This window comes from Dermacentor andersoni, chromosome 7, assembly GCF_023375885.2.
Source record: "Dermacentor andersoni chromosome 7, qqDerAnde1_hic_scaffold, whole genome shotgun sequence".
NCBI lineage: Eukaryota > Metazoa > Arthropoda > Arachnida > Ixodida > Ixodidae > Dermacentor > Dermacentor andersoni.
In genome coordinates this window covers 60,197,385-60,222,668 of record NC_092820.1, presented here as the reverse complement: position 1 = coordinate 60,222,668, position 25,284 = coordinate 60,197,385, and the positions used below count along the sequence as shown (strand labels likewise).

At 46.1% G+C, this 25,284-nt stretch overlaps 1 pseudogene; it reads right to left on the bottom strand.

The window, feature by feature from the left end:
• Positions 1–3,304: 3,304 nt before the first annotated feature.
• The window catches only part of LOC126534861 (uncharacterized), a 117,205-nt pseudogene continuing 95,225 nt past the window's right edge, over positions 3,305–25,284 (bottom strand).

The following is a 25,284-nucleotide window of genomic DNA, read 5'->3' as shown; positions in this document are numbered from 1 at the left end:
GTGTTGTCATCTTAACAATAAAGAGTGTGCAACTGAGCACGCCTCCCTGGAGTACACCAGTTTCTTGTGTAAAAGGACGTGACGGCACATTGCCGACTTTTACCCGGAAGGTATGAATGGATAAGTAGCTTTTTATAAGGTTTAGCATATTACCATGAACGCCCATTTCTGACAAATCTCTCAAGATTCCGTAGCGCCTATTGTATCGTATGCCTTCTCCATATCGAGAAATATCGACAAGAACTGTTTATGTACAAATGCGTCACGTATGTCCTTCAATACGTACAAGATGGTCAGTTGTGGAGCGCCCTTCTCGGAAGCCACACTGATAGGGATCAAACATTTTGTTCTGTTCAAGGAAATGGATGAGTCGCCGATTTATCATTTTTTCAAATACCTTACAAATGCAACTTGTGAGTGCTATCGGGCGGTAACTTGCCACTGAGGAAGGGTCTTTGCCTGGTTTCAAAACAGGGACCACAATGGCTTCTTTCCATGCCGTTGGAAGGTACCCTTCATCCCAGATAGTGTTGATAAGTAAGTAGTGTAACCTGCGTGTCATTTGGTAAGTTTTTGAGCATTTCATACATGATTCTATCAGCTCCCGGCGCAGAGCTCTTGCATGCGCTAAAGGCAGCTCTCAACTCTGCAATACCCAAAGGGCTGTTGAACGGTTCGTTCTGCCGACACTTTCTTGCGAGTGGCTTACATTCTACTATTTCTTTATATTTGAGAAAGGCTTTTGAATAATTCGCGGAACTTGAAATCCTTTCGAAGTGCTCCCCTAGTGAGTCTGCCTGATCTTGCTTGTGTGTTTACCAAAGGGAGTGAATATGTTTGCCGCCCTCTAATTCTATTTACCCTGTTCCAGACTTTGGCCTCATCTGTAAACAAGTTGATGCCAGATAAAAACTTTTGCCAACCCTCTCTTCTGGCCTGCTGGCGGGTTCTCCTGCCTTGAGTCTTTACTTTTTTAATGTTGATAAGATTCTCTGCAGTGGGAGAAGCGCTTGTTCCGATTCTTACGGGCGATCCTACATTCGCTGTTCCACCACGATACACGTGGTTTGCATGCCAAACCACTCATTTCGGATATGCATTTTGATGCGGCATCTATTATGAATGTTGTAAGATACTACACCACAGCATCAATTTCTAAAGAAGACATGTCAGCCCATGAGATGCTAGTGAGAGTTCGAAATTTTTCCCAGTCGGCTGTTTCTATCTTCCACCTAGGAGCTTGTGGAGGATATTCGTTTTCTTTAGATGTTCTTATCAGTATGGGGAAGTGGTCGCTCCCGTAAGGATTGTTCGTGACTTCCCATTCAAGTTCGGGCAGTATAGACGGGGAAGCTATACTAAGATCTATTGAAGAATAGGTTCTGTTTGCAAGAGAGTAATATGTGTGTTCCTTCTTCAACAGACACGCACCAGAAGAAAAAAGGAACTGCTCAACAAGACGTCCTCACGCATCTATACGAGGGTCGCCCCACAGGTAGTTATGTGCATTGAAATCGCCAAGAACATAGGGTTCTGGCAAATTATCTATAAAGGACTGAAATTCATGTTTGCTTAGTTTGTAATGTGGGGGTATATAAAGCGAGCAAATAGTGATAAGCTTGTTTAGCAGAACAACTCGCACCGCCACTGCTTCAAGGGGCGTTTGTAGCTGTAAAGGTTGACAGGCTATACTTTTATGAGTGACAATCGCAACACCACCCGATGATGCGACGGCATCATCGCGATCTTTGCAAAACGTAACATACGTTCAGAGAAAGTTTGTGTGTTTGGGTTTTAAGTGTGTTTCCTGTAAACACAGCACTTTTGGATTATGTTTGTGGATGAGTTCTTGCACATCATCAAGGTTTCTAAGAAGACCTCTGACGTACCACTGAATTAATTGTGTATCCATTTTTAAAGTAAATTGGTGCTGTGCATACAGAAAAGGAAGTGATGCCTTATGTTACAGAGCTTTTTCGAGGCCCTGTAATCGGGGTCTTGCCCTTTCTGGAGCGTTCGAGGGAGCCTCGCAGTTCCTCAGGCGCTTGGCGCGCCGTGAGGACAGGTGTAGTGTCCATTGCCTCTTGTGAGGCGCCGGACACATGCTCTTGCGAGCGAGAAGTTTTCCGTGAGAGTCCCGCCTCGGAAGGCAAGACCCCTACGCCCACCAGCCCGGAGGCTGATGGGGCTCCCTGAAGGATTTGGCTGCGCCGGCTGTGGCCAGCGCTGGAAGGGGCCGGGGAGGTTGGGGCAGCCTTGGCTGCGCCCACCTTCGGGGTTGTTGGTCCCTTCTGCTCGGTTGGTGGAGCAGCGCTAGCTGCGACCACCGTGGGGGCAGATGGCGTAACTGCCGACTCACTGTTTGTGGGTCGGACAGCCGCCGGAGGCCGTTGTGACGCTGCCCCTGACGCGCCACTTCGGCAAAGCTTTTCTTTGGCAGGTATGCTACCCACCTTCGTGCCTCTTTGAGGAAGGGTACGACCGTGAGTACGCGGCGTGATCCCCGTCACAGTTTACACAGTGGAGAGCGTTCTCACAAGCTTCAGAGGTGTGTTCTTGAGCACTGCATTTTGCACAAGTTTGGTAGCCTCGGCAGCTCTGCGAGCTGTGACCGAAGCGCTGGCATTTGAAACATCGGAGTGGATTTGGCACGTAAGGCCTGACACGGAGCTTGATGTAACCGGCCTCGATTGACTCGGGCAAGATACTTGATCCAAAAGTAATTATTAGGTGCTTCGTCTGAATCTCTTTACATCCCGCCTCATCTTAATTCTTCTGACATTGATCACATTTTGTTCACTGAAGCAAATCATCATCTGACACAAGACCACGGGTGGTGTTCATTGTACGGTGCGAGGTTACTGTTATGGGGGTCTCCCCAAATGACACTAGTTGCGGTAGTTTCTCATATTGTTTTACATCGCGGAGCCAACGTCATCAAGCTCTGACAGCTCAGCTGATCCACTTTCACCTGTGCCTGAAATGTCCAGTGCTCCGTCGAGCAATTCAGAAAGTGGTGAAAGTATGAAAGGGTCAACATAGGTGAGGAAAAGGGAATGCCGTGCCAGTACTAGTCGTATGCAGCAGATGCAATTTTTATTTGATCAAATGAGGGCTATAAGCGCAGAGCGAATAGGTCTGCGCTTATAGAAGGAGAACAAAAGGAGAAGAGGCGTGCTAGAAAAGGAGAAGAGGCGTGCTGAGCGCATTCAAGAACGCCAGGAACGTCGCAAGATGCACGAAGATAAACTTCAGCTCATCCGCGAGGCCTTCGGGCTCAAGCAATAAAACAGTACACTTTGGATGAACATGTTTTTATGAGTGTTTATTTCGTGCAAGACAAAAACGTTTCTGTGCATGGTCATCACGAAGCATTGCTTTGAACATATGTTTAGCCCTGTGTTTGCATCACTACAGGCTTTGTGGGTACCTCCTCTTCAGTCCAATCTTGGACTTAATTTTTTCTTGTTTAACTTCTGCAAGTGCCCGTAAGAGGCTCTCTTCTCTAGATGTTCCGCTGCAGACTTCATCTGCAGTCGGGCTCTGATCATTGTTAACCTGGGAGCTCAGACGCATGTCCTCAAGTGGACTATGGAATGATTCCCCGTTGTCGATGCAGATGTTGTGATGGACACAGCAAGAGAGAATAAATTTTGACATGTTGTCTACAGTCATGAGGTCCAAACGCTGTAGCTGCCTAAATCTACCCTTCAATTCCCCAAATGCGTTTTCAATTAGCACACGGATGGATGAAAGTCAGGTGTTAAATGCCTTGTCAGAGGCATCCAGGCTTCCATAGTCTCAAATGGGAGTCATCAAAAACTCTCGAGATGGGTATGCATTGGGTATGCATGGGTATGCGAGATGGGTATGACATGGGTATGCGTCCCCAAGAATATGGTATTTTCCAGCACAGAGTTGAGGCAATTTCTTCGAAATGTTTGAAAGCCGAAAAATCCTAGACTCGTGAATTTTACTAGGTGCACCAGTGCTGGCATCAAGGAACCTCTTCTGGTTATCACATATCCCCTGCAGTGTCAAGGATGGGTAATGGTGCCTATTCACGTACACTGACCGCACCTTACCAGCAGGGCACCTAACAGGAATATAGCTCCCGTAAACGCAGCCAATGGTGTCTGGAAACCCTGAAACCTGGAAGTTGAACAAAAAAAATGTTACGAGAAGCCAGATTGATAGCCGTCATTATAGCACAATTCATGTACAACACATGCATAATGTGGAGGTCGTGGCCTCGGCTCTCATCGGTGGCAAGTTATTTTTCCATCCTCCTTCCTCCCCTTTTCTTTCTCCTCCTTTTTTTCTCATTTCAGCTTCAAACACAGCTCATTTCCCCCATGCTTTCCTTGGCTGTTGGCTTTATGTGGTTGTAACAGTCTGCTAAACATGTTTACAAATGATGATGGCCTGCATGTTGCCCAGCATGACCGACAAGCCCAATGTTCACACAGTTATATTAAAACAATGGCCCTCACTAATATGGAAGCATTGTTTGCCGGATGCCAAAACCTTACTGGCATACACATGCATGCAGCAAAGCAATCACGGCATTAGGGCAGTGTGTGAAGAGACTGCAGCTAATGCTCAGTGACAGGAGGTCAGAACATAGACATCCAAATGATAAGTAGTGTATAGATGTGTATTTTATTTAGTTAGGTATGTTAAGTCCCCTCGTAGCAACATACAGCCATTGACATTGTTACATGTGCAGGAAGGCATGAAATGCATCCACAGTTCGTTCATTCAGGCTTTTTATTCATACACCAGGGTGTACAGGAGGCCAAGGAAAAAGCCGTTCTAGGACGGCTTGAGGAGCCCCTGGCCCCCAACAATACATTAGCAGCAGAACACACAAAGAGATAGTGAAAAAAATTATTACAGCCTAGTGATAACAAAGAAGATCAAATTATTAGCGTGTAAGCATGCACAAGTATAACAAAAGACATTCAGAGTTACAAGTGTTTCGTGAAGGAAAAGACAGCTTTAAAGGGTAATATAGATGGCAAGTGACATGCTGTTTTGATTAACGTCAAAGCCTATGCACGGCGCAAATCAGAAGTAGAGAATTTTTGGTCACCTGTTCAAACGCATTTGCAAGCTTCTGCAAGTCATCTGGGAAGGTCACGATGCGGGGTGCGATGTCCAGAAGAAACGCCATGGCGCGGTACATCATCCTGCGATGCGTGCTTTCCCCAACCTCAAATTGCCCTGCGACATCCCGTATGCAGGATTTATTGGCAGCATACCTGCAAAAAATGGGATAATTTTTTAATAATGCGAAATTGTTAAACTAGCATCTCATGTTACCATCAAGCATTGCAACGAAGTATAGGAAAAATTTGCATCTGCCCAGTTGTCTGAAAAAGCTTCACATGTGTTCATCAGGCACCTTTGGTACAGCCATGTGGTATTTTCCCTCTGAAATACCTTTAAAAACCATAGGCAAGAGCAGAAATAAAAAACTGGGCACACTGAATTGAGTGTGATCAAACCCATTTACATTCACAGGTGGGAAGGTTGAGCCCTTCGCATGCAGAAGAGCAGTGACCTGTAAAAGCAATTTCCAGCCATCATAAGCATTTGAGAAATCGGTTGGTAAACCCTCACGCAGTGTATTAGTGCATTCAATTTCATGCTTCGCGCCAGGTTAGATGTACCATGACGCTTTTGTCATCAGATGCCTCCAATCACTCATCCTAAATCACAACTCTTCTCTCTTTATTAGTAAATAATTTCGATATGTTATCACTTAGAACCCGCAGCAGAGAAGAACCAGACACAAGGAAGAAACACACAAACGTGAACGAGCAGCTTCATCTACGTCTGTGTGTTTCTTCCTTGTGTCTGGTTCTTCTCTAAGGCCGGTTTTAAAGGGAAGCTGAAACACTTTTCGAAAAAAATGAGTTCTCTGCGGCATTCTACAGTTTTGAGTCCCCTGAACACGAATATCTGGTTCAAAAAGGGCGGAAACAAACGCAAGCGGCTGTTTTTCCAAGAAAACGCGCACCAGCGCCTCCGGGCATCGCGCGAACGCCGCTGTTGCCCGTGATTGGTCGGGGCCGCTGTGACGTCGTTGGCGGTAGTCGCCGGTCGGCGCCGCCGCATGTCTCCGTTTCAGAGCGTAGCACCATTCCTTTTTCTCTGGTAGCACACGGTTCTGCTGTTCTGGCTTCATAGCTGAGTTGCAAGATGGAACGTTCTCGCTGTCTCCGACAGCTTGTATTGTCCCCGTACATGTTTGAACCCACAGCCGATACGGAAAACGATGGCGGCAACAGAGTCAACGACGATATTGAGTGTGCCAACAGCGAGAGCGATGTGTGCACCTTCTCGCGCGCTGGAAATCTTAGCTGGTACGTATGTTTTTTTTTTTTTTTTCATGTAGCTGCACGTTGCAATGACGGGAGAAAAAATGCGCTGAAGTGTCACTGGGAACATGCTGCTGGAAGAATGCCGAAGCACTAACTTCTCATTAGATTTACACGGGTGCAATTCCGCGAAGTCAAGCACCTTGCCGCTGCTTGTCTAAAGTCCCGTGGTTTTTTCAGCGTTGATACACGATCGCGAACATGAGTGCCGCGTTTCAAAGCGCGCACATGCAGTGCTGTGAGGTACAGTCATGGAAGTTGCTTATCATACACATCCAGAGATGACCAGAGGTATTATATGTGCAATATTCATACTATGGTTCGACGACTTTGCGAGTGTGGCTCGATCAAGAATCCGTATGCGTGCTCCATGCTAGTGTTGACATAAAGATATTAGGCAGTTTTAGCACCGCCGTGTGGTAAACACGATAACTGAACCGTACGTCGAATGTCACTAGGCAAGCCTACACTCCATTTGATACCTCAGGTGCATCGCTGTGGAAGCTACGCTGGAAGTCCGGTCACCAAAATTTATTACTGCGCGCGTTTCCGTCTATGCTTCGCAGCGTGCCAGTGGCGTTTGCTCGCGCGAGCATGCACGTGAAGCTGCCGCGACGGGCTGCAATTAAAAAATACCGAAAAGAACATTTTTTTAAAAGAACGTGTTAGCAGCGGTATAAGTACACGGATGGTTTCTATGGGTAAATTCTTTTTTTTTTCATTCCGAACTGAGCTTATATATGGAAAGCTTTCTGAAAAAATGGCTGTGGCTTAGCTAAGGTTAAGCCCAGGATGCGAAGCATACTAGCCTTTATTTTAGTTGTTGAACCACTGTTTAGCCTGGTGAACTGCTGTTGCTTGGCTATATTTGGTTCGGCTAGTAGAAGAAACAACTCATGCGTTACTCTGCTTCGCCTTCAAGAGTGGAACGCGACAGCGTTCCCGTCGGTCGACCCGCCATGGGGTGTAAGACAATGGGCTACGGCGCAGCGACTACGCGCCCCGCATTGGACGCGGTGAGCGTCGAGCAACGCAGCGTTCGGCGCGGCAACGAAATGCGCGCCTGAGCAAGCGACGCACGCCTGAGCCTTAGAAACAGCTCGTTTCTAAGGCAACACCGCATTCACTAGAGGCGCTTTTGTACCACTTTGAAGCATCGTACTCGTGGCTCAGTGGTAGCGTCTCCGTCTCACACTCCGGAGACCCTGGTTCGATTCCCACCCAGCCCATCTTGCAAGAGTTGAGCCAAAGCCACCTAGAAAAAGCGCAGCTGCTTATATACCGCCGCGACGCCGCGAGCGACGCCGCGAGTTGGAGCCCCGTTTCTCCTCTGTCGCGACGTCACAGTGTCACGTGGTATTGAAGGCGACACCGCCGCGCCTGAGGAGCTGGGTTGAGCTCTAGTAATATGCTTCGCATAAAATCGGGTCAAGAAACACCGAACTTTTTCTAAGTGCGAACGCAGCCACTGCAAGAAGTATCTCAAGCCTCCACAGCGTTGCACCTGATGTATGAAACGGAGTATAGCAACGCTAACTTATCTCTCCTCACCGCACGTACCCACTGCGCTGCAAGCTTCTTTTCCTTCGGGAATTTGTGAAACACCACATCGTCTCGCCCGCCTGTGTTCGCGCAGCCGAATGCTGCACAGAACGAGGGCATGTTGGGCGCCCTTGGCTGTAGGCACTCACGCAGCACAGAAGGAAAGAACAGTTTACGAAAATCGCAAAACAAACGTGAGCGGTGGCGGCAGATCTCTCGTAGCGTCGTTCAGTAAAGCGCAGGACGGAAAGAGGCATGCCAGCACATGTCAGCACGCCGGTCCGCAGCTCGGTTGACTCGGTCTCCGCCCATGACGTCACTCTCGCCGGTTCTCTCTTCTGCCAACGTCCTCACCCGGCGCTCCGGGAAGCGATGGGGGCGTGTCCGCGCGGGTGATTTAGAAAGCGATTTCCGCCCGTTATATTAACAAAACGAAAAAAAAAAATTTCGGAACCGTAAATTATTAGGTCTGTTCTTCCCAATCCCAGCAATTCATAGAAATTGAAAACAGTTTCAGCTTCCCTTTAAGTGATCGATGCACCAATTAGCTCAACAATATACCTTATTAACGTTTATTTCAATATCTTACCACAAAAAGGACAGCACATGCTCTTGAGGCGACTTTAGGGGCAGGCCTCCGCGATCAGTTCTTGAAGGATAGTGCGGCGATTTCGCGAACTCAGCAGCAAGGGAATCTGCAGCCGACCGTGACAGTCGGAAATTCCTGCGAAACTAGTGAGGTACAAAGAAAAAAATGCAGGTTGGTTATTGATTACAGGTTCTAAGTAGGATGCAACAACTCACCTCTTCGTCCGAATAAGCCGCGACCGTCTTTTCCACATACGACTCGGCTTTCGGTCGCTTCTTCGGCGGGGTAAAAAGCTGCTCGAACATCTGCTCATACAATGCTAAATCCTCGTCGTCGCCGCTGCTGCTGTCCGAAGAGGAGCTTGTGCTCGAATCTGTGCTACAACTGCTGTTTTCATCAAACAGCAACAACAACTCTTCGTCCAGACAGCAGCGCTTCGCAACTGCCATTACGCTTGCTGGCACCGGCCGACTATCACCGCTACCACCGTCCGACATTTTTCCGCGGCTTTCCCGGGGATGAAAGCAGAAGTGACGTCAAAAAAGTCATGCGACTTCCTTCGTTCTCCCTGCTACTCCGCCGCTGATGACGGAGCACCTCGGACTGCTCTCGGCTGCTCTCGGCACCGTCAAAGCGCGCCTCCTCTGCCATTGAAACATGACGCTCGCACTCCTGTTCGACCAATGGTAGGCGCTGGAACTCGCGAGAGCACTTTGAGTGCAGTTTCAAGTGCTCCTGTTCGCCCAATGGAAACCGATATTAAACGGCTTCCCTGGAAACTTCACCTTCAGTGGGCACTCGAGCAGCACTTTCGGCATGGCCCGTAGCCTCTGCTTCTGTCCTGTGCAGGCTGCTATCGGACTCCTGTTGGCGCTATCAACGGACACACCCACCGACTTCGAATGCATTTCCGCGCATATTCCTGACGCAACCTGAGCTTACATCGACGTCGATGCACATTTTCCTGCCGTAGTGTCATCAGCAAGACTCGTCTTCCGTGCGCCAACCACATCGACCACTACATCATCCATCAAGGCACGTTTAAACGGCTTCCCTGGAAACTTCACCTTCAGTGGGCACTCGAGCAGCACTTTCGGCATGGCCCGTAACCTCTGCTTCTGTCTTGTGCAGGTGTGTAATAAACTTTCCTTATACGCGAGAAAAAGTGATGACCGCTTCTTAGTGCTGTTCCCGTGCGCAGGGGTGTTGTGTGAGACCATTTGTGAATGCTTGACTTCGTCGTTTGCCTTATTGTTGATCTGTTCAGGGGATGTTGAGACAAACCCTGGGCCTAATACTAGGACAGACGCACTTTTTGATATTGAAACACTGCTTGACGACCCTGCAGAACAAATGAATATAATGTTTCGCTTTATTAAAGATATACACACTCGCTCACTCCACTCCTCGAAAACTTTAGCCGAACAAGACGCCGATATTAAAGCTATAAAGAATGGCCAAAATAACATGGAAGCGAAATTTACTGTATCGAGGAAAGGGATCGACGGTATGGAGGAAAAATGCAATAATTTCGAGGCACAGGGTGTAGTACTGTCTACTATAAAGAGCACTGTCGGGGCCTAAAAGAAGAAAACGCAATTCTGCGGGCTCGCGCCAATGACCTTGAAGACAGATCTCGGCGAAATAACCTTATCATTCGCAACATTCCAGACACTAAAGAAACATGAGAACAAACCGAGAACAAGGTTATTTATATCTGCTTTGAAAACCGTACTTCCATCTCTTTCAGCCGACTCAATTGAACACGCCCATCGCTTAGGCATTTTTTTACCGGGAAAATGCCGACCCGTAATTGTGAACTTCTCGAGTTTCAAAATAAAAGAAACTGTTCTTTCACTACGTAATCAGCACAAAACAAGCAATATCACTCATAGTGAAGACTGCTCCCCCGCAACCCGTCTCGCTCGGGGAAATCTTACCTTGTTTGGAAAAAATCAGCCCGGTACACCTACGTTTAATCTCAGATACGACAAACTACTTATGAATGACAGGTGCTACGTTGTTGACGCCAAAACGAAATGCATGACAGAAAAACCGTCGCAGGGCCAACGCGCAAGAAACATACTTCCTGCAGGCAATTTAACCTAGCGGAGCGAGAGGGGAAGTGGACAGTCTTCACAACACCATGTGTCCATCTTTTTTACTAACATTAGAAGTGTACTGAACAAATACTTTTCATTGTCCTCAGCGATTGACACTTGTTCTCCACACATTGTTGCCTTAACAGAAACGTGGCTTTCGAACAACATTAATGATTCTGAAATATTCGAGGATGCCCATCGCTTCGCTATTTATAGGGAGGATCATACTGTGAGTCGTGGAGGCGGCGTCCTACTTGCCATTTTTAACGACATTCCTTCTTCACGAATTTCTGTTGCTACTGACCTCGAAATCGTCTGGGCTTCCTTTAACATTCATCACCAGAAGGCAATTATAGGCGTATGCTACCGATCTCCTTCTTCCTCGCCCACATTCCTTAGTGAATTGCATGATGTAATTAATAACGTATCATCGCCCCTTTGCTTGTTAGGTGACTTTAACTTCCCCAACATTAAATGGAACTCTCAGCCTCCCTCATTACTCCCTTTTTCGTCTCAGGCGAAGGAATTTTTAGATTTGTGTTCCACTTTTTCCTTTTCGCAAGTGGTCACTGAACCAACTCGGAATACTGCTACTATATCAAACACTCTCGACCTAGTACTTACTACTGAACCCAAACTAACTTTCAACATTACCTTCCTTCCGCCTTTAAGTGACCATTCTGCAATGCATTTTACCATGAGTGCCAACCATCCGAAAAATATCAAGAAAAAGAAACCAATACTAGACTAGTAGAACAAACTTCGGGGCCATCAATAACGAGTTAGATACGTTCCTTGACACCTTCCTAATTAACTTTGATGACCGTTCGGTGCAAACTAATTGGGACATGTTTGCTCATAAAGTAAATGAATGAACAAATATGTTCCCAGCCATATCTTAACTTCTAACCCACAAGCCCCCTGGTATAACACTTGCATTAAACGACTTTCTAACCGTAAAAAGCGTATCTACCGCTCAGCAAAGTTGTCCTCGAGTGCTTCTCGTTGGACGCCGTACAAGGCGGCTTCTAACGAATATACTCAAGCTTTAAAACTCGCTAAACGTATTTTTCTTGCTGTTACTCTTCCATCTATTCTTAAAACTAGCATTAAAAAAATTTTGGAAAATAAATAAACCGGTTTCTGATAACTTAATCTTATTAAACGACTCTACTGGGCAGCCTGTTCCTAAATATGGTGCTGCAACTCACCTTAACGAAGCCTTTCTGAAGAATTTTTCGGGAGCTCTAAATAAACAACTTCCCGAGTTACGTAACTGATTATCCAGTCATGTTTCCAGTAATAGTTCATGCATCTGGTGTCGCTAAACTTATTGACAAGCTCGACTACAATTCTTCACCTGGCTTTGACTCAATTAACACCAAGTTCCTAAAAAACACTTCCGTACACAGTTCTATAATACTAACAAAAATTTTTCAACAGTCACTCAACACCAGCACTTTACCTTACCAGTGGTAGGTCGGGAAGGTGGTTCCGCTCCATAAATCTGGTAACAAAAACATAGCAACCAACTATCGCCCCCCCCAAAAAAAATTAAATTATGGGGTTTTACGTGCCAAAACCACTTTCTGATTAGGAGGCACGCCGTAGTGGAGGACTGCGGAAATTTCGACCATCTTGGGTTCTTTAACGTGCACCTAAATCTAAGTACACGGGTGTTTTCGCATTTCGCCCCCACCGAAATGCGGCCGCCGTGGCCGGGATTCGATTCCGCGACCTCGTGCTCAGCAGCCGAACACCATAGCCACTGAGCAACCACGGCAGGTAACTATCGCCCCATCTCACTTACCAGCACGTGCTGCAAACTTCTAGAACACATTGTATTAACAAACCTCGTCGACTTTCTTGAAGATAACACATTTTTTTCACCTGCACAGCATGGCTTTATGGAAATCATACTCATGCGAGACTCAACTCGTATCCTTCACTCATCAGTTGCATCGAATTCTTAATCGTTCATCATGCGCCGACTGCATATTTCTAGACTTCTCAAAAGCATTCGATAAAGTCTCACAAACTTCTAGGCCACAAAGTAACCCATTTGAATATTGATGCTAATCTCTTAAAATGGATCGAATGGTTTCTGGTTCATCGCTCACAATACGTTAGTGCTAACGGCTGCAATTCACCAGTGTGCCCCAAGGATCGGTTCTCGGTCCTTTGTGTAAAATTTTGTGTAAAAATGCATATCGAATTTCATGTTGTAGACGGACAAGATGGTCAGTAGTCGAACAACCCTTTTTATATGCACACTGGTGGGGATCTATAAGGTTTCTTGATTCTAAAATAAATGAGTCGTATTGATAATGCTTTCATATGATTTTGCCAAACAGCTTGTGAGGGCAATGGGTCTGTAGCTGCTTGCAGATGCTGGGGATTTACTGGCTTTTAGAAATGGTACTATTGCCTTTTTCCACTCTTCTGGCATTATACCAGATTCCCAGATTATGTTGAAAATTTTAAGGAGAGTGTCTACAGATACTTGAGATAGATGTGCCAGCATGGCGTAGTGAATATGGTCATGACCTGGTGGCGTTTTTTTTTCCCTGCAGAAAGGACTTTATTTCTTGTTGTGTGAGGGGCGAATTGTATGGTTCATTTGACGCACCAGTAGTGGGCAGCTTCTGTTTTTCAGCAGACTGTTTTTACTGTAAAAATTCCTTTGTATAATTCACTGAATTGGATACATCATAAAAATTTTCGCGAAGTATATCTGTCTGTTCTTGTATTGTTGTTTGCATGCCTGGACTTGTAACGGTATTGTGTAAGATGAGTAATCTCCCCGAAACTTTCCAACCTGTTCCCACATTCGTTTAGATATGACTGAACTGTTTATTGAAGATATTGTGAGCATTATAATACTCCATCATCTTCATCTGTATATGTTCATCATCACGGCCAGCGACATCATCTTCAGCGTGCGACCTGCAAAATAAACCGTGGAGGTTTAACAGCTGTCTCGCAAGTGGTGGAGGCTGCTCTTGATCCCTTGGTGCTCTATGACTACGAACCTTTGAGCTTCCCTGGAGCTTCGTTGAGGTCGCTGCTTGCTCTGCCGTTCGGCCGCAGTGCCCCACGAAGATCCACCAGGAGCCTCCGGCGTCACCATCTCTGCCCCACCGGCCATTCCTTCATGGACCGTCAGCACGCGGCAGCGCAATCCCACCATGTTCGCTGGCCTTCGTAGTGACGATGGTGGCGACTGGCTGGACAATTATGACGGCGTGAGTGAGTCTAACCGGTGAGATTATATGCACAAGCTTCGCAATGTCGCATTCTACTTCACTGATGTTGCCACGACTTGGTTTCTTAACCACGAGAGCACCTTGCCTGACTGAGCAGCATTTGAACACCAACTTCGGCAGATTTTAGGTGCCCCCAACGTCCTCTGTGACGTCGACAAGAAAAAGCTTGACGGATGCATGCAACTTCCCGGGGAAACATACACCTCTTATATCGAGGACATCCTCACCCTTTGCCGTCATGTTGACGCCACCATGACAGAATGTGATCGTGTTCGTCATATCCTAAAGGGCATTGCCCACATCGCATTCAACACGCTGATGATCAAGAAACCAAATACCGTTAACGATGTGATCGCAACTTGCCAACACCTGGATGCACTGCAGGCCATCCATTTACAATCTGTCGCCTGTGACATGCCTCCTTCCTTGGATGCGGACCTGCCTATGCCGATTCGGACTCATACTCGAAGAGCTCCATGCGTGTGGCCTGCTCAGTCCTCCCGTTCTCCAGCCTCAACCTTCAGTTCCTGGCCTGCGCGACATCATCAAAGAGGAGCTGTCCTCCATGGTCTGCGCTGCAAGCTGTGCCCCTCCTTCGCCGTCGACCTCGTATGCTGAGGTTGCGGCTGTGCAACCAGCGTTCTTTCAGACTGCTGCTCCTGCTACTGCTCCCAACCATCTGGCACCTATAGGTGGTGCTACTCGAAATTCAATATGGCTGTCGTTAAGGGGATTGATCGTGCAGACGCCACCAGCTAGTGTACACGCTGCATCGGATCGCATAGTGTTTCCGGCCGCAGCGTGGTATTATCATGTCTTCATTTCAAAGACCACTGACTCTGGGATATATTATGACCCACATCGGGGGTTCAGAAACGCGTGTTCGGTGACTGGTTGAAGGTGAAGAAGTGTTGAACGCAGGACACATTGTCTGCTGCGGCTTGAAAGAATGCAGTCTCGTCACACACTGTCCAAGGATTGTGCCTGCAAACGTCACAAGTGTAGCAGAAACCGCATGAGCTGTGGTTCGAATATAGGAGCGACGAAAGAAAGGTGGGTACCTGTGCTATTTACTGGCTTTGTTTTTTTTTTCTTGCGAGTCCCTCGCCGAATAGGCTTCAATGGCCGCACTTCAGGAAATTAAAACAGCTCTGTGTTTACTGCAGAGGTGTGAGTGGGCACCAATGCTCCGCGAGACTGAATAGCTTGCTGCTGGTGCATTGTGTACGTGTACTACATATTCGGTCGTCCACTCTTAGTTTGAACACGCGAGCACATGGCTGCGCTCTTCAGCCTGCAAGTGCATTCTACATATGTGCGTTTCCAGGCAGACTGGTTTATGCGTAAAGGGACCAGGAGTTGCCACTTCACGTCGTCTGCATTTTTGCTACGATGCGCGGCTGTGAGCACAGCTACGCGCTAAGAGAGGCCCCGTGTACTGCCGCAGCTTCGGTGTCCGAACCCTTGCCTCGCGTTGCCTGGCAAACTATGCTGCCTTTATGCGCTAGTAAACAAAGGGTATTCACTCGCATTCATTTGCTAAAGCATCGTCTATGCAGTTGTACAGCACATGCCAAACGTTTAATGATGCCACAAAGCTGATTTCATTGCCGTAGGAGCATTACATTGATTTGGTCATTCTCCGATGAACCGTAGAACTCGATTCGCATGCCCACACCTCAAAAGTGGTTCTTCCAGTACTTCTTTGGAGTTTTTTTTTTTGGAGCCCAGATGCGAAAAGCCGCTAAAGAAGTACTGCATGAAGGCAGCGCGAAAGGAAAAAAAAAAGATACGCAATGAAACGGGAGAAAGAGCAATACATCACGTTTATTCACATAACATGAAGAATGCCTGTCCTGCATTGAAGCAACAATTTTTTTTTTCTTGCAGGGCCACTGCTCCTGCAAAGTAGGCAAGTACACAGGCTGTGAGCCGGACCTGATTGTGCAGCATATCCTCACCAACCAGCATGCACAAAAGTTTGAGAAACTTCTCTTCTATGAAGTCGCATTCAGAGACTGGGACAAGTTAAGAATTTACAGAGCTGATATGAACCATCCGAGTGCTCAGCTAGCAAAATTTTATAAGGACATGGTTGCTGTGAGCTCAGCACAAGCAGTTAGAATTTGTGCCAAGACTGCTGGGCAAAATAATACACAGTAACAAAGAGAGCGAATGCTCAGAATAACAGGAAGCAAGTGCCACACATTGTAGATTTGTGCTATCACCAACAAACAGCTGACAAAACAAAATTGAAAAACTGCTGGCGCAAAACTTTCAAGGAAACGACGCCACGAGATATGGCAAGGCATGCAAGGAGCCAGCTCTCGAAGAATATGCACTTAACACAGCAGCAAAAGCTGTGTTACCTTATAGGCTGTGTGAAAAAACCGGTTTCTTCTAAACAGCTACACAAGTCAGTGAAGGGCACCAGCGGATCTCCCTATTGCGGCGGGGTGTAAATTAGGTTATAGAGATTCTGTAAAAGCTTCCGTCTGTGTTTCAGTACGTGCAGCTTATTTTCCACTTCCTCGTCCCATTCAACTTGCCAATGATTACAGAGCGCCTTTCGTACACCGCAGGTTTCATGTCTACACCAGGTACTCAGCTTACATCAATTATATCCCGATGAGCCGTTTGTCCCGCATTTTTGTTGCCATTTCACTGCCTGCGATCCCTGAGTGGCCTGGCACCCAGCATACAACAAGAGCAATGTTGTTTATACAATACGTGAATGTGTTTAAGAAGCTTGTTTAATACAGTGTTTCGGCTTGCTTTGCCACAGAACAAGGCTATGTATTATAGACTTGTATTATATGTATTAATCTATGTACATTAAAGACTTTTGTATCTTGTGCTGTACTATGTACTCAACAGTGGTCAGAATACCGTACGCTTCCGCTGTAAAGATGCTACTATGGTTACGTAAGGTTTTAGAGTAGGAGAAGTTTGGGCCATGGGCTGCACATGATACTGAAGTTGCAGACATTGAAGCATCAGTGAAAAATGCCATAGATCTATACGTGTATTCAAGGGCCAATAAATGTTGCTGGATGAGGGCCCTTGGACAAGTCTTTTTGTTAAGCTCTGTGAAGGACAAGTGGCAGGTGACTGGACATTGCTCCCAAGGTGGTATGGGTTCAGCGTAGTCGCTTTCCTGCAGATCTGTGAAAACTACGAGTTTTTCTGCAACAGATTTTACTGCTGACAGGAAAGGCGGTGCGTGCGAAGGCCGGTTTAAAAACAAGTGATTTATGGACTCATCATTTACGAGTGCTTTGCATGGATGTTGTTTTAGAGACATGGCTCTTATTGCATAGGTGACTCCAAGATATGTACGCTGATAATCCAGTGGCCACTGATCTGACTCTGCATAGAGACTATGGACTGGGCACGTATGAAAGGCACCAAGTGCTAGGCGGATACCTAAGTGATAGACAGGATCGAGTAGCTTAAGTGTTGTCTTTGAAGCTGACTGGTAAACAATACATCCATATTCTATGCATGACAACACAAAGCTTTTAAAAAGAGATAGAAGGCAATACCTATCTGTTCCCCAGGACTGATGAGATAAAATCTTTAAAAGGTTCATAGGTTTAAGACATTTAAGCTTCAACTGTTTTATATGCTGCATGAAGGTTAACTTAGTATCGAAGATTACACCCAGAAATTTGTTCTTCTCTATTTACCAGTCTTCTCCCATTCGTAATGAAAGGGTCAGGACATACCCCTCTTCATCTAGAAAACAGTACACAGGTAGTCTTTTCTGTACTGAATCTAAACCCATTTTCGTCAGCCCATTTCGCAAGCCCATTAAAACTTAAATGTATCTACCGTTCGCATATGGACAGGTTGCAAGATTTAAAGCCGATTTGGACGTCGTCCACATAGAATAAGACACCATGGATGGTATAACAGAGCGAAAAGAGTTCATTTTATTTATAAAAAGTGTGAAACTTAGCACTCCTTCCTGTGGTACATCATTTTCTTGAACAAAAGTGCACGATAGTATATTGCCAAATCTTGCACGGAACTTCCTTTCAGATAGGTAATTTTGCAATATGTTCAGCATACTACCACAAATTCCATAGGATGACAGGTCTTGCAGAATACCGTATCGCCAGGCAGTATCATATGCCTTCTCAAGATCAAAGAATACAGATAGACAGTATTGGCTGTGTACAAATGCATCACCTATATATGACTCAAGGAGAATAAGATTATCGGTTGTAGACCTCGCTCTTTGGAAGCCAGATTCGTGAGGGTCCAATATACTATTATATTCCAGAAAGAACACAAGGCGACAGTTAATCATTTTTTCAAATAGCTTAAGTAAACAGCTAGTGAGTGCAATGGGTCTGTAACTGTTAATTAAGGAAGGGTCTTTGCCGTGTTCGAGTATTCGCAGAACTATTGCCTTCTTCCAAGACGAAGGTATATGACCAGTTGCTAAAATTTTATTGTAAAGACCTAAGATGCAGTTTAGGGTCTCACAAGGCACATTCTTGATTATATCATATGTTATTGTGTCAGAACCTGGAGCCAAGCTGCCACAAGAGCCTAGGGCAAACTTGAGTTCATGGAATGTTAGTCGTTTGTTGTACCCTTCTGATGACTTGTTTGGACACAGGAATATTTTCAGCTATTCTTTTATGGTGTAAGAACGTTTCAGAATGAATACATGTGTGTAGAACTGTAAAAAGTTGGCTCTGTTTCATTAAATAGACAGGCTCCAGATGAAAGAAGGAACTTTTCTATTGCCCGTCCTCTCGCATCACATCTTGAGTCACCCCATAATGTGCTGCGAGCATTAAAATTTCCAATTACTATATAGGGTTCAGGAAGCTGGTCAATCAGCTTTTCAAATTCTGCAGTGTTAAACTGTTCATCAGGCAATATATATATATATATATATATATATATATATATATATATATATATATATATATATATATATATATATATATATATATATATATATATATATATAGAGAGAGAGAGAGAGAGAGAGAGAGAGAGAGAGAAAATATTTTTATATAGCCCGAACAGCCACTGCTTCGAGTGAACTCTGTAGTGATACATACTGGCATGCTACTGACATTTGGGCTATGATTGCCACACCCCCTGAAGAAGAATTACCATTATTTTGATCTTCACAGAAAACTATGTACTGTCTTAAGAAGTTATTGGGTGTCGGCTTTAAATGTGTTTCTTGAACACAGAACAGTCGTGGCTGATATTCCTCTAGTAGATCTTTGACATCATCTAGATTGCAAAATAGGCGGATTAGGATTAGAATTCTTTCTACCTCGATTTTTCTACTTTCTATTTCTTTATACTTCAAGCAGCTCTTCATTACTAAGGTCCAAGAAGTCGTCTTCCATGGCTCATGTTGATGGTTCGATGTGCCAATACAGTCACTGCTACATTGCCAATGCATTTCAAGTCATTCATTTCATCATATTGGGTTTTATCCTTCAATTCAAGGAGCAGGTCTCCATTGGACATCTTTGTAGCTTTGTAGCCAGGTCCTATCATGTTTCCGAGGCATTTCGCCACCAAGAAGGGGGAGAATTTACGCACGCTGATGTTGCCTTCACTGTGGATTACATGGTACTTAGAGAAGAAGTGTTCCTCAGTCTTCTTCAAGAAGAATTGAACGGTTGCATCGGTGCACCCTCTCTTTCTAGGGCAATCAAGAGAAACCGGTTTACTAGAAACCATAATATAGGGATCTTGAGTTCAGCAGCAGCACCAACCGCCCACCACCGAGCCCAACATGGGGACGAAGCAAATCTTACTAGTAAGACAAGCCCTCGCCAGTTGTATGGTGCTACTATAACCCCATCTGGAGTAACCAAGGTTGGCCACCCGCACAAGGTTAACCCTTGCTGCCAGGAAAGTCGGAAGTAAATAGAAGAGAGGAGAAGACAGGAAAGATTGAAAGGTAGAGAGAAAGGTGCAGATTGTAGAGGGGGACAGGAAAAGGCAACTACCAATTTCCCCTGGGTAGGACAGTCCGGGGGTGCTGTCTACGTGAAGCCGAGGCCAAAGAGGTGTGTTGCCTCCGCCGAGGGGCCGTAGAGGTCCAAACACCCGGCATCGGCACAACCCCCAGGATCCCCTTTTCCCTGGACACGGCTAGGCAGCGCACGGCTAGACGCGGGAGGATCCAACCCTTGTCTGCTCAGGTATGTGGTGTCTCAACACACCAAACCCCTGCCGACACAGACGCCCCTGTGGGGTATTTGTGTTTTAGGAATGACTTCGGATAATGGGTGGCGCTCGACAAGTTCGAAATGCTCTCCGGAAGCATCTGCCTGCTCTTCCAGGCTATATTTTTTATCATTCACCAAGGGTGAATTTGCTGTCCCTTTAGCCTTCTTACGCGATCCCATACTTTTTTCTGTCGTGTGCAAGAAGTGATGCCCGATTGAAATCTCATCCAACTTACTCTTTTTGACTGCCATCGCTTGCGCCTCCCTTGTGATTTTATACGCTTTAATTCGATTAGATTTCCCGCATTCGGCGAACTACGAAGCATGCCCCATGTCCTATTCTGCCTTTTTCCAGTTCTTTGCAATCTTTGTTCCACCAAGGGACACGTCTTCTGCATGAAAGACCATTTGTTTGTGGTATGCACTTTTGCACTGTGTCAATAATAAAATTAGTGAAATATGATACGGCATCATCTATAATATTCTAAAAAGTCTCGAGGTAAATAAGTACATTCTTTAAAGCTTTTCCAATTGGCTGAGGCTAATTTCCAGCGAGGGACATGTGGTGGAGAATCATATTGTGCTGCTAAATTTGGAGTGACTGGAAAGTGGTCACTTCCAAAAGAATTCTTGATGACATTCCATTTCAGGTTAGACAGAAGAGAAGCAGTACTGATTGCTAAGTCTATCAATGAGTATGAGTTGTGATGTACACTGTAATAAGCCGGCTCCTTTTTATTGAATAGGCATACACCAGATGTCGAAAGAAAATTTTCCATCAGCCGACCTCTCGCGTACCAACGGGAATCTCCCCACAAGGTGTTGTTGGCATTAAAATCACCCACGAGTATGTAGGGTTCCGGAAGCTGATTTATGAGGTTGTAGAAATCTTTTCTGGAGGTGATAGTTTGGGGGTATGTATATGGAGCAAACAGTAACCAACTTATTAAAAAGAACTCCCTGCACTGACGCTGCCTGAAGGGACGTCTGTTAGGCTACATGATGACAAGCTACAGACTTCAACAATTGCTATGCCACCGATCGGTGCGTTAGCCTCGTCACGGTCTTTTCTGAAGATAGCATAGTTATGAAGAAAGTGTGTGTGCGCTTTTCAGATGAGTCTCTTGAACACAAAGTAACTTTGGATTATGTTTATGTAGGAGTTCTTTAAGGTCATCTAGATTGTGAAGAAAACCCATGACATTCCAATATAATATTTGTGTATCCATAGTGAAAGTGTTTTGTGATGTGTGTTCAAGAGAGGAAAACTATGCTAGCCCACAGGACCCTTGCCGGGCCCCGTGATGAGGGATTTGCCTTTTTTTGGTGAGCTTCTGAGAGCTGCGCCGATCCTTCGGTGGCTGAGACGCTGATACACTTGATGTATCCATCGCCTCCGCAGAGGCGCTGGATGCCCGCTCACGCTGTATGTTCGCGGGTGTTTCAGGCTTCTCTGTGCAAACAGAGGCCCTAGAAGTCATAGAGCCTGCAGGTCTGGTGGACTGCTGGCTCTTCTTGCTGGGTTGCGGAACAGCACTAGCTGATCCTGCAGTAGGGGCGAGTGGTACTACCGTCGGTCCACTTTGCGTGGTCCTAACGGCCGCCTAGAACCGTTGTGGCACAGCCCCCTGCCGTGCCACGTCGGAGAAAGAAGGCCCCACAAATGAGAGGCGTTATTGAGCTTCTTTGAAGGAAATGTTTTTGTTTACTTTGAGCGTAATCATTTCTTTTTCTTTCTTCCATAAGGGACAGGAGCGAGAATATGCCAGGTGTTCACGGTCACAATTTGCACAGTGAGGTGGATCATTGCAGTTATCAGCAGGGTGCTCATGCGATGCGCACTTTGCACAGGTGGTACGGCCCCTGCAGCTCTGAAAGCCGTGACCAAATCTTTGGCACTTAAAACAGTGTCGAGGGTCTGGAAAGTATGGTCTTACATTTATATTGATGCAGCCAGTTTCGATGTGTTCAGGGAGTGTGCTCATACAAAAGGTAAGTATGAGGTGTTTTGTCAAAATTTCCTTGTCGTCTCGTTGGATCTTAATTCGCTGTACATTCGTAACATGTCACTCTTTCCAGCCTTCTAGGAGCTCTGTCTCAGTCAGTTCCAGCAGGTCCTGATCTGATACTACCCCTCGTGTACTATTCATTGAATGATGAGGACTTAGAGATTTGGGTGTCACCAAAAGAGATGAGTTTTGGCAGATTTTCACATTGAGCTTTATCACTGATTTCAAGGAAAATGTCACCACTGGCCATTTTCGTGACTTTGTATCCTGTACCTAGGGTTTCAGTCGGGCATTTCACGACAACAAAAGGCGATACTGTTCTTATGGTCTTGTCGGGGGTTTCACTGTGAATCACGTGGAAACATGGAAAAATTTCAGTAAGGAAGTCGAAGGATTCATCAGTGCACCCTCTTTTTGTGAGAGGACGATCAGGGAGCCTGGGGAAAGAGGAAGCCATACAAATTGGAGTAATTTCGGCAGTGGTGTCAGCCACCCACCATGGAGCCCAACAAGGGGACGTGACAGGCCTTGTAAATAAACAAGGCCTGCCAACGCCAGCTGTACACAACCACTATAACCAAATATGATATAGCCAAGCTTGGTTATTTCACACAAGGTTAACCCTAGCTGCCTGGAGGATCAGAAATTCAGAAGTGAGAGAAAGACGAAGGTTGAAGGGAGAGAGAGACAGGAAAAGGCAACTACCAATTTCCCCCGGGTGGGTCAGTCCAGGTGTGCCATCTACGTGAAGCCAAGGCCAAAGGGGTATGTTGCAACTGCTGAGGGGCCTTAAAGATCCAAACACCCGGCATTGGCTCAACCCCCAGGATCCCCTTTTCCCCAGACACGGCTAAGCCACTCACGGTTACACGCAGGAGGGTCCAACCCTCGTGTGCTTTTGTACATGGTGTCGCAACACACCAAACGCCTGCTCATGCAGACGTCCTGCCGGGATGAAAACGATGTCTGTCGACACTAGACAAAGGATTTATAAGGTTATCTACGGGCCTACATTACGACTGAGGCCGAGCTGAAGCAATCCAAACATACGTTTGGTAAACTGTTTGGCATCTCGTGCAGCATAATCCGTCGTGGTATGTGCTGTTTATTTAGAGCCTCCTGAAAATTTGGCATGCTGCCGTTGCACCGACAGCGTGCCGGTGTGCTCTGCGACCAGCTTCTTTTCCTTGATCTGTCATGGACAGATATAGAAGATTTGTTCCTTGCTCGCCACGCCCCTATGGAAAGGAAGAGGATATTGTCCACCAGTTTCATGGACACTGCGGCTATAGACGACCAGACTTCTCGGAGACTGTTCCAATTTCAGAAGGATGACCTCCCCATGCTCAAGGATGGCTTGCGCATACCAGAAATTCGGAGCAGCCAGGGAATCACTGTGTCGGCAGAGGAAGCTCTCTTGATGGGTCTGCGCAGACTTGCATACCCCAATAGATGGTAGGATTTAGAGCACTTGTTCGGCTGTCACGCATCCACAATGTCAAGCATCGTCAGCCTACTATTCAGTAGCATTGACAGCTCCTTCGGGCATCTGCTGGACAAATTGAACAACCACAACTGGCTGGATCTAAGTGATCTGGAGGATTTTTCCAAAGTAATGGGCGAAGATTGTATTGGTGTGATTTTCTTTCGCACACTTATGTTCTTGCACTGCACCCTTTTTTGTGCTTTTGTTTTTGTGCAACAGGTAAATGTTTACTTGATATGAGGTATTAAAAATATTTTCTCCAGTTTTGCATGCAGCACGCTATGGCTGCTCATTGCTGCGGCCATCCGACTGCCAGTAAATTAAATAACTGTTTCAGCAGCAAATACATACTCCATGCTCAAATATATTGTGATACTAAGCTCAGCGTTACTGCTAAAATTGAGCATGTATATGCAGAGTTTTTACTGAGGAGGTTTTGTTTCTTTGCCGGCTGTGTATGACAGAGGTGCTCCCCTGCGCAATTGTTGGGGCTTTGTGGATGGCACGGCAAGACCCATTTGCTTCCCTTCAGTGAACCAGCGCGTGTATTTTTCTGGGCATAAGAGGCACCACACACACAAGTACCAACGGGATTGTGTGCCAGCTTCATGGGCCATATGAAGGGCGCAGGCATGATGCTGGTCAGTGTTTCTTTGTTTAACGTAGAGTTTGTAAAACAATTACAGCTAGATCTACTGTATAGAATGTTAGGGCGTTGCAAGCACTACAGCTGACACAGAACGAAAGTAAGACAATACTAAGACAATATTGCGCGCGAGACGCAGCGCAAGTGGCGCGGCGTGTGGCTTTCAAGGTGCCCCCTATAGGTCCCGCACAGAGTGTATATTCGCTTTAGGCCACATACACAGGCACATAACGAGTGCATAATTATCCCTTACCACTCTCCTGCCCTGTGACAGCTGCCGCTGTGACACAACTGGCGCGGTTGCGCTGCTAAACTCTACCTCGCGGGTTCGATTGCTGTCACGGCGGTAGCATTCCGATAGGGATGGAATTAAAAAAAAAAAGAAACTCATGTACTGTGGATGGGTGTATGTTCAAGAATCTCCGGTGGTCAAAATTATTCTGGACTTCCCCCACTGTGGCAAGCCTCATAAACAGAAGGTGGCCTTTCGCGCGTGCCACCCTAGAATGTAAATTTAATCACTGGAGCGTGCTTCATAGCGCATCGCACCGATTTGCCTAGAAAGGAGAGAGCTGCTGTGCGCACTAATTTCACCCGTTGCACAGTGGCGAGTACTCAGTACTGCCGGGGAGGTGCAGAAAAAACGTAGTGGTCGCGATGTCTCGTCAATGTACACACATGCTTGCGTCATTCATAAGATGGCCCGCTTTTACAGACACGTAACCAGAACACTAACTGCTAACAATGTGCGCAATCCCAAACCAGGCTATCCATCCCCAAAATTTCATTCCCACAGTGTGTGGAATCACAATAATTCTGTCCTCCTTCAGGCATTGCTAAAAGTACAAACTTTATGGTAAATTGAGCACGTGTATGCAGATTGATATTTTGCCAGTTTTCTCTCAAGTAATTATAATTTTTTTCCTTACGAGTGAAATGAAATCGCCAGATACTTGTTGGCTCCAACTTGTTCATTTGGCTCACCAGTTTCCTGCTGTTACATATACTCTGAAAAGCAAGAATTACTCTCATCACCATCA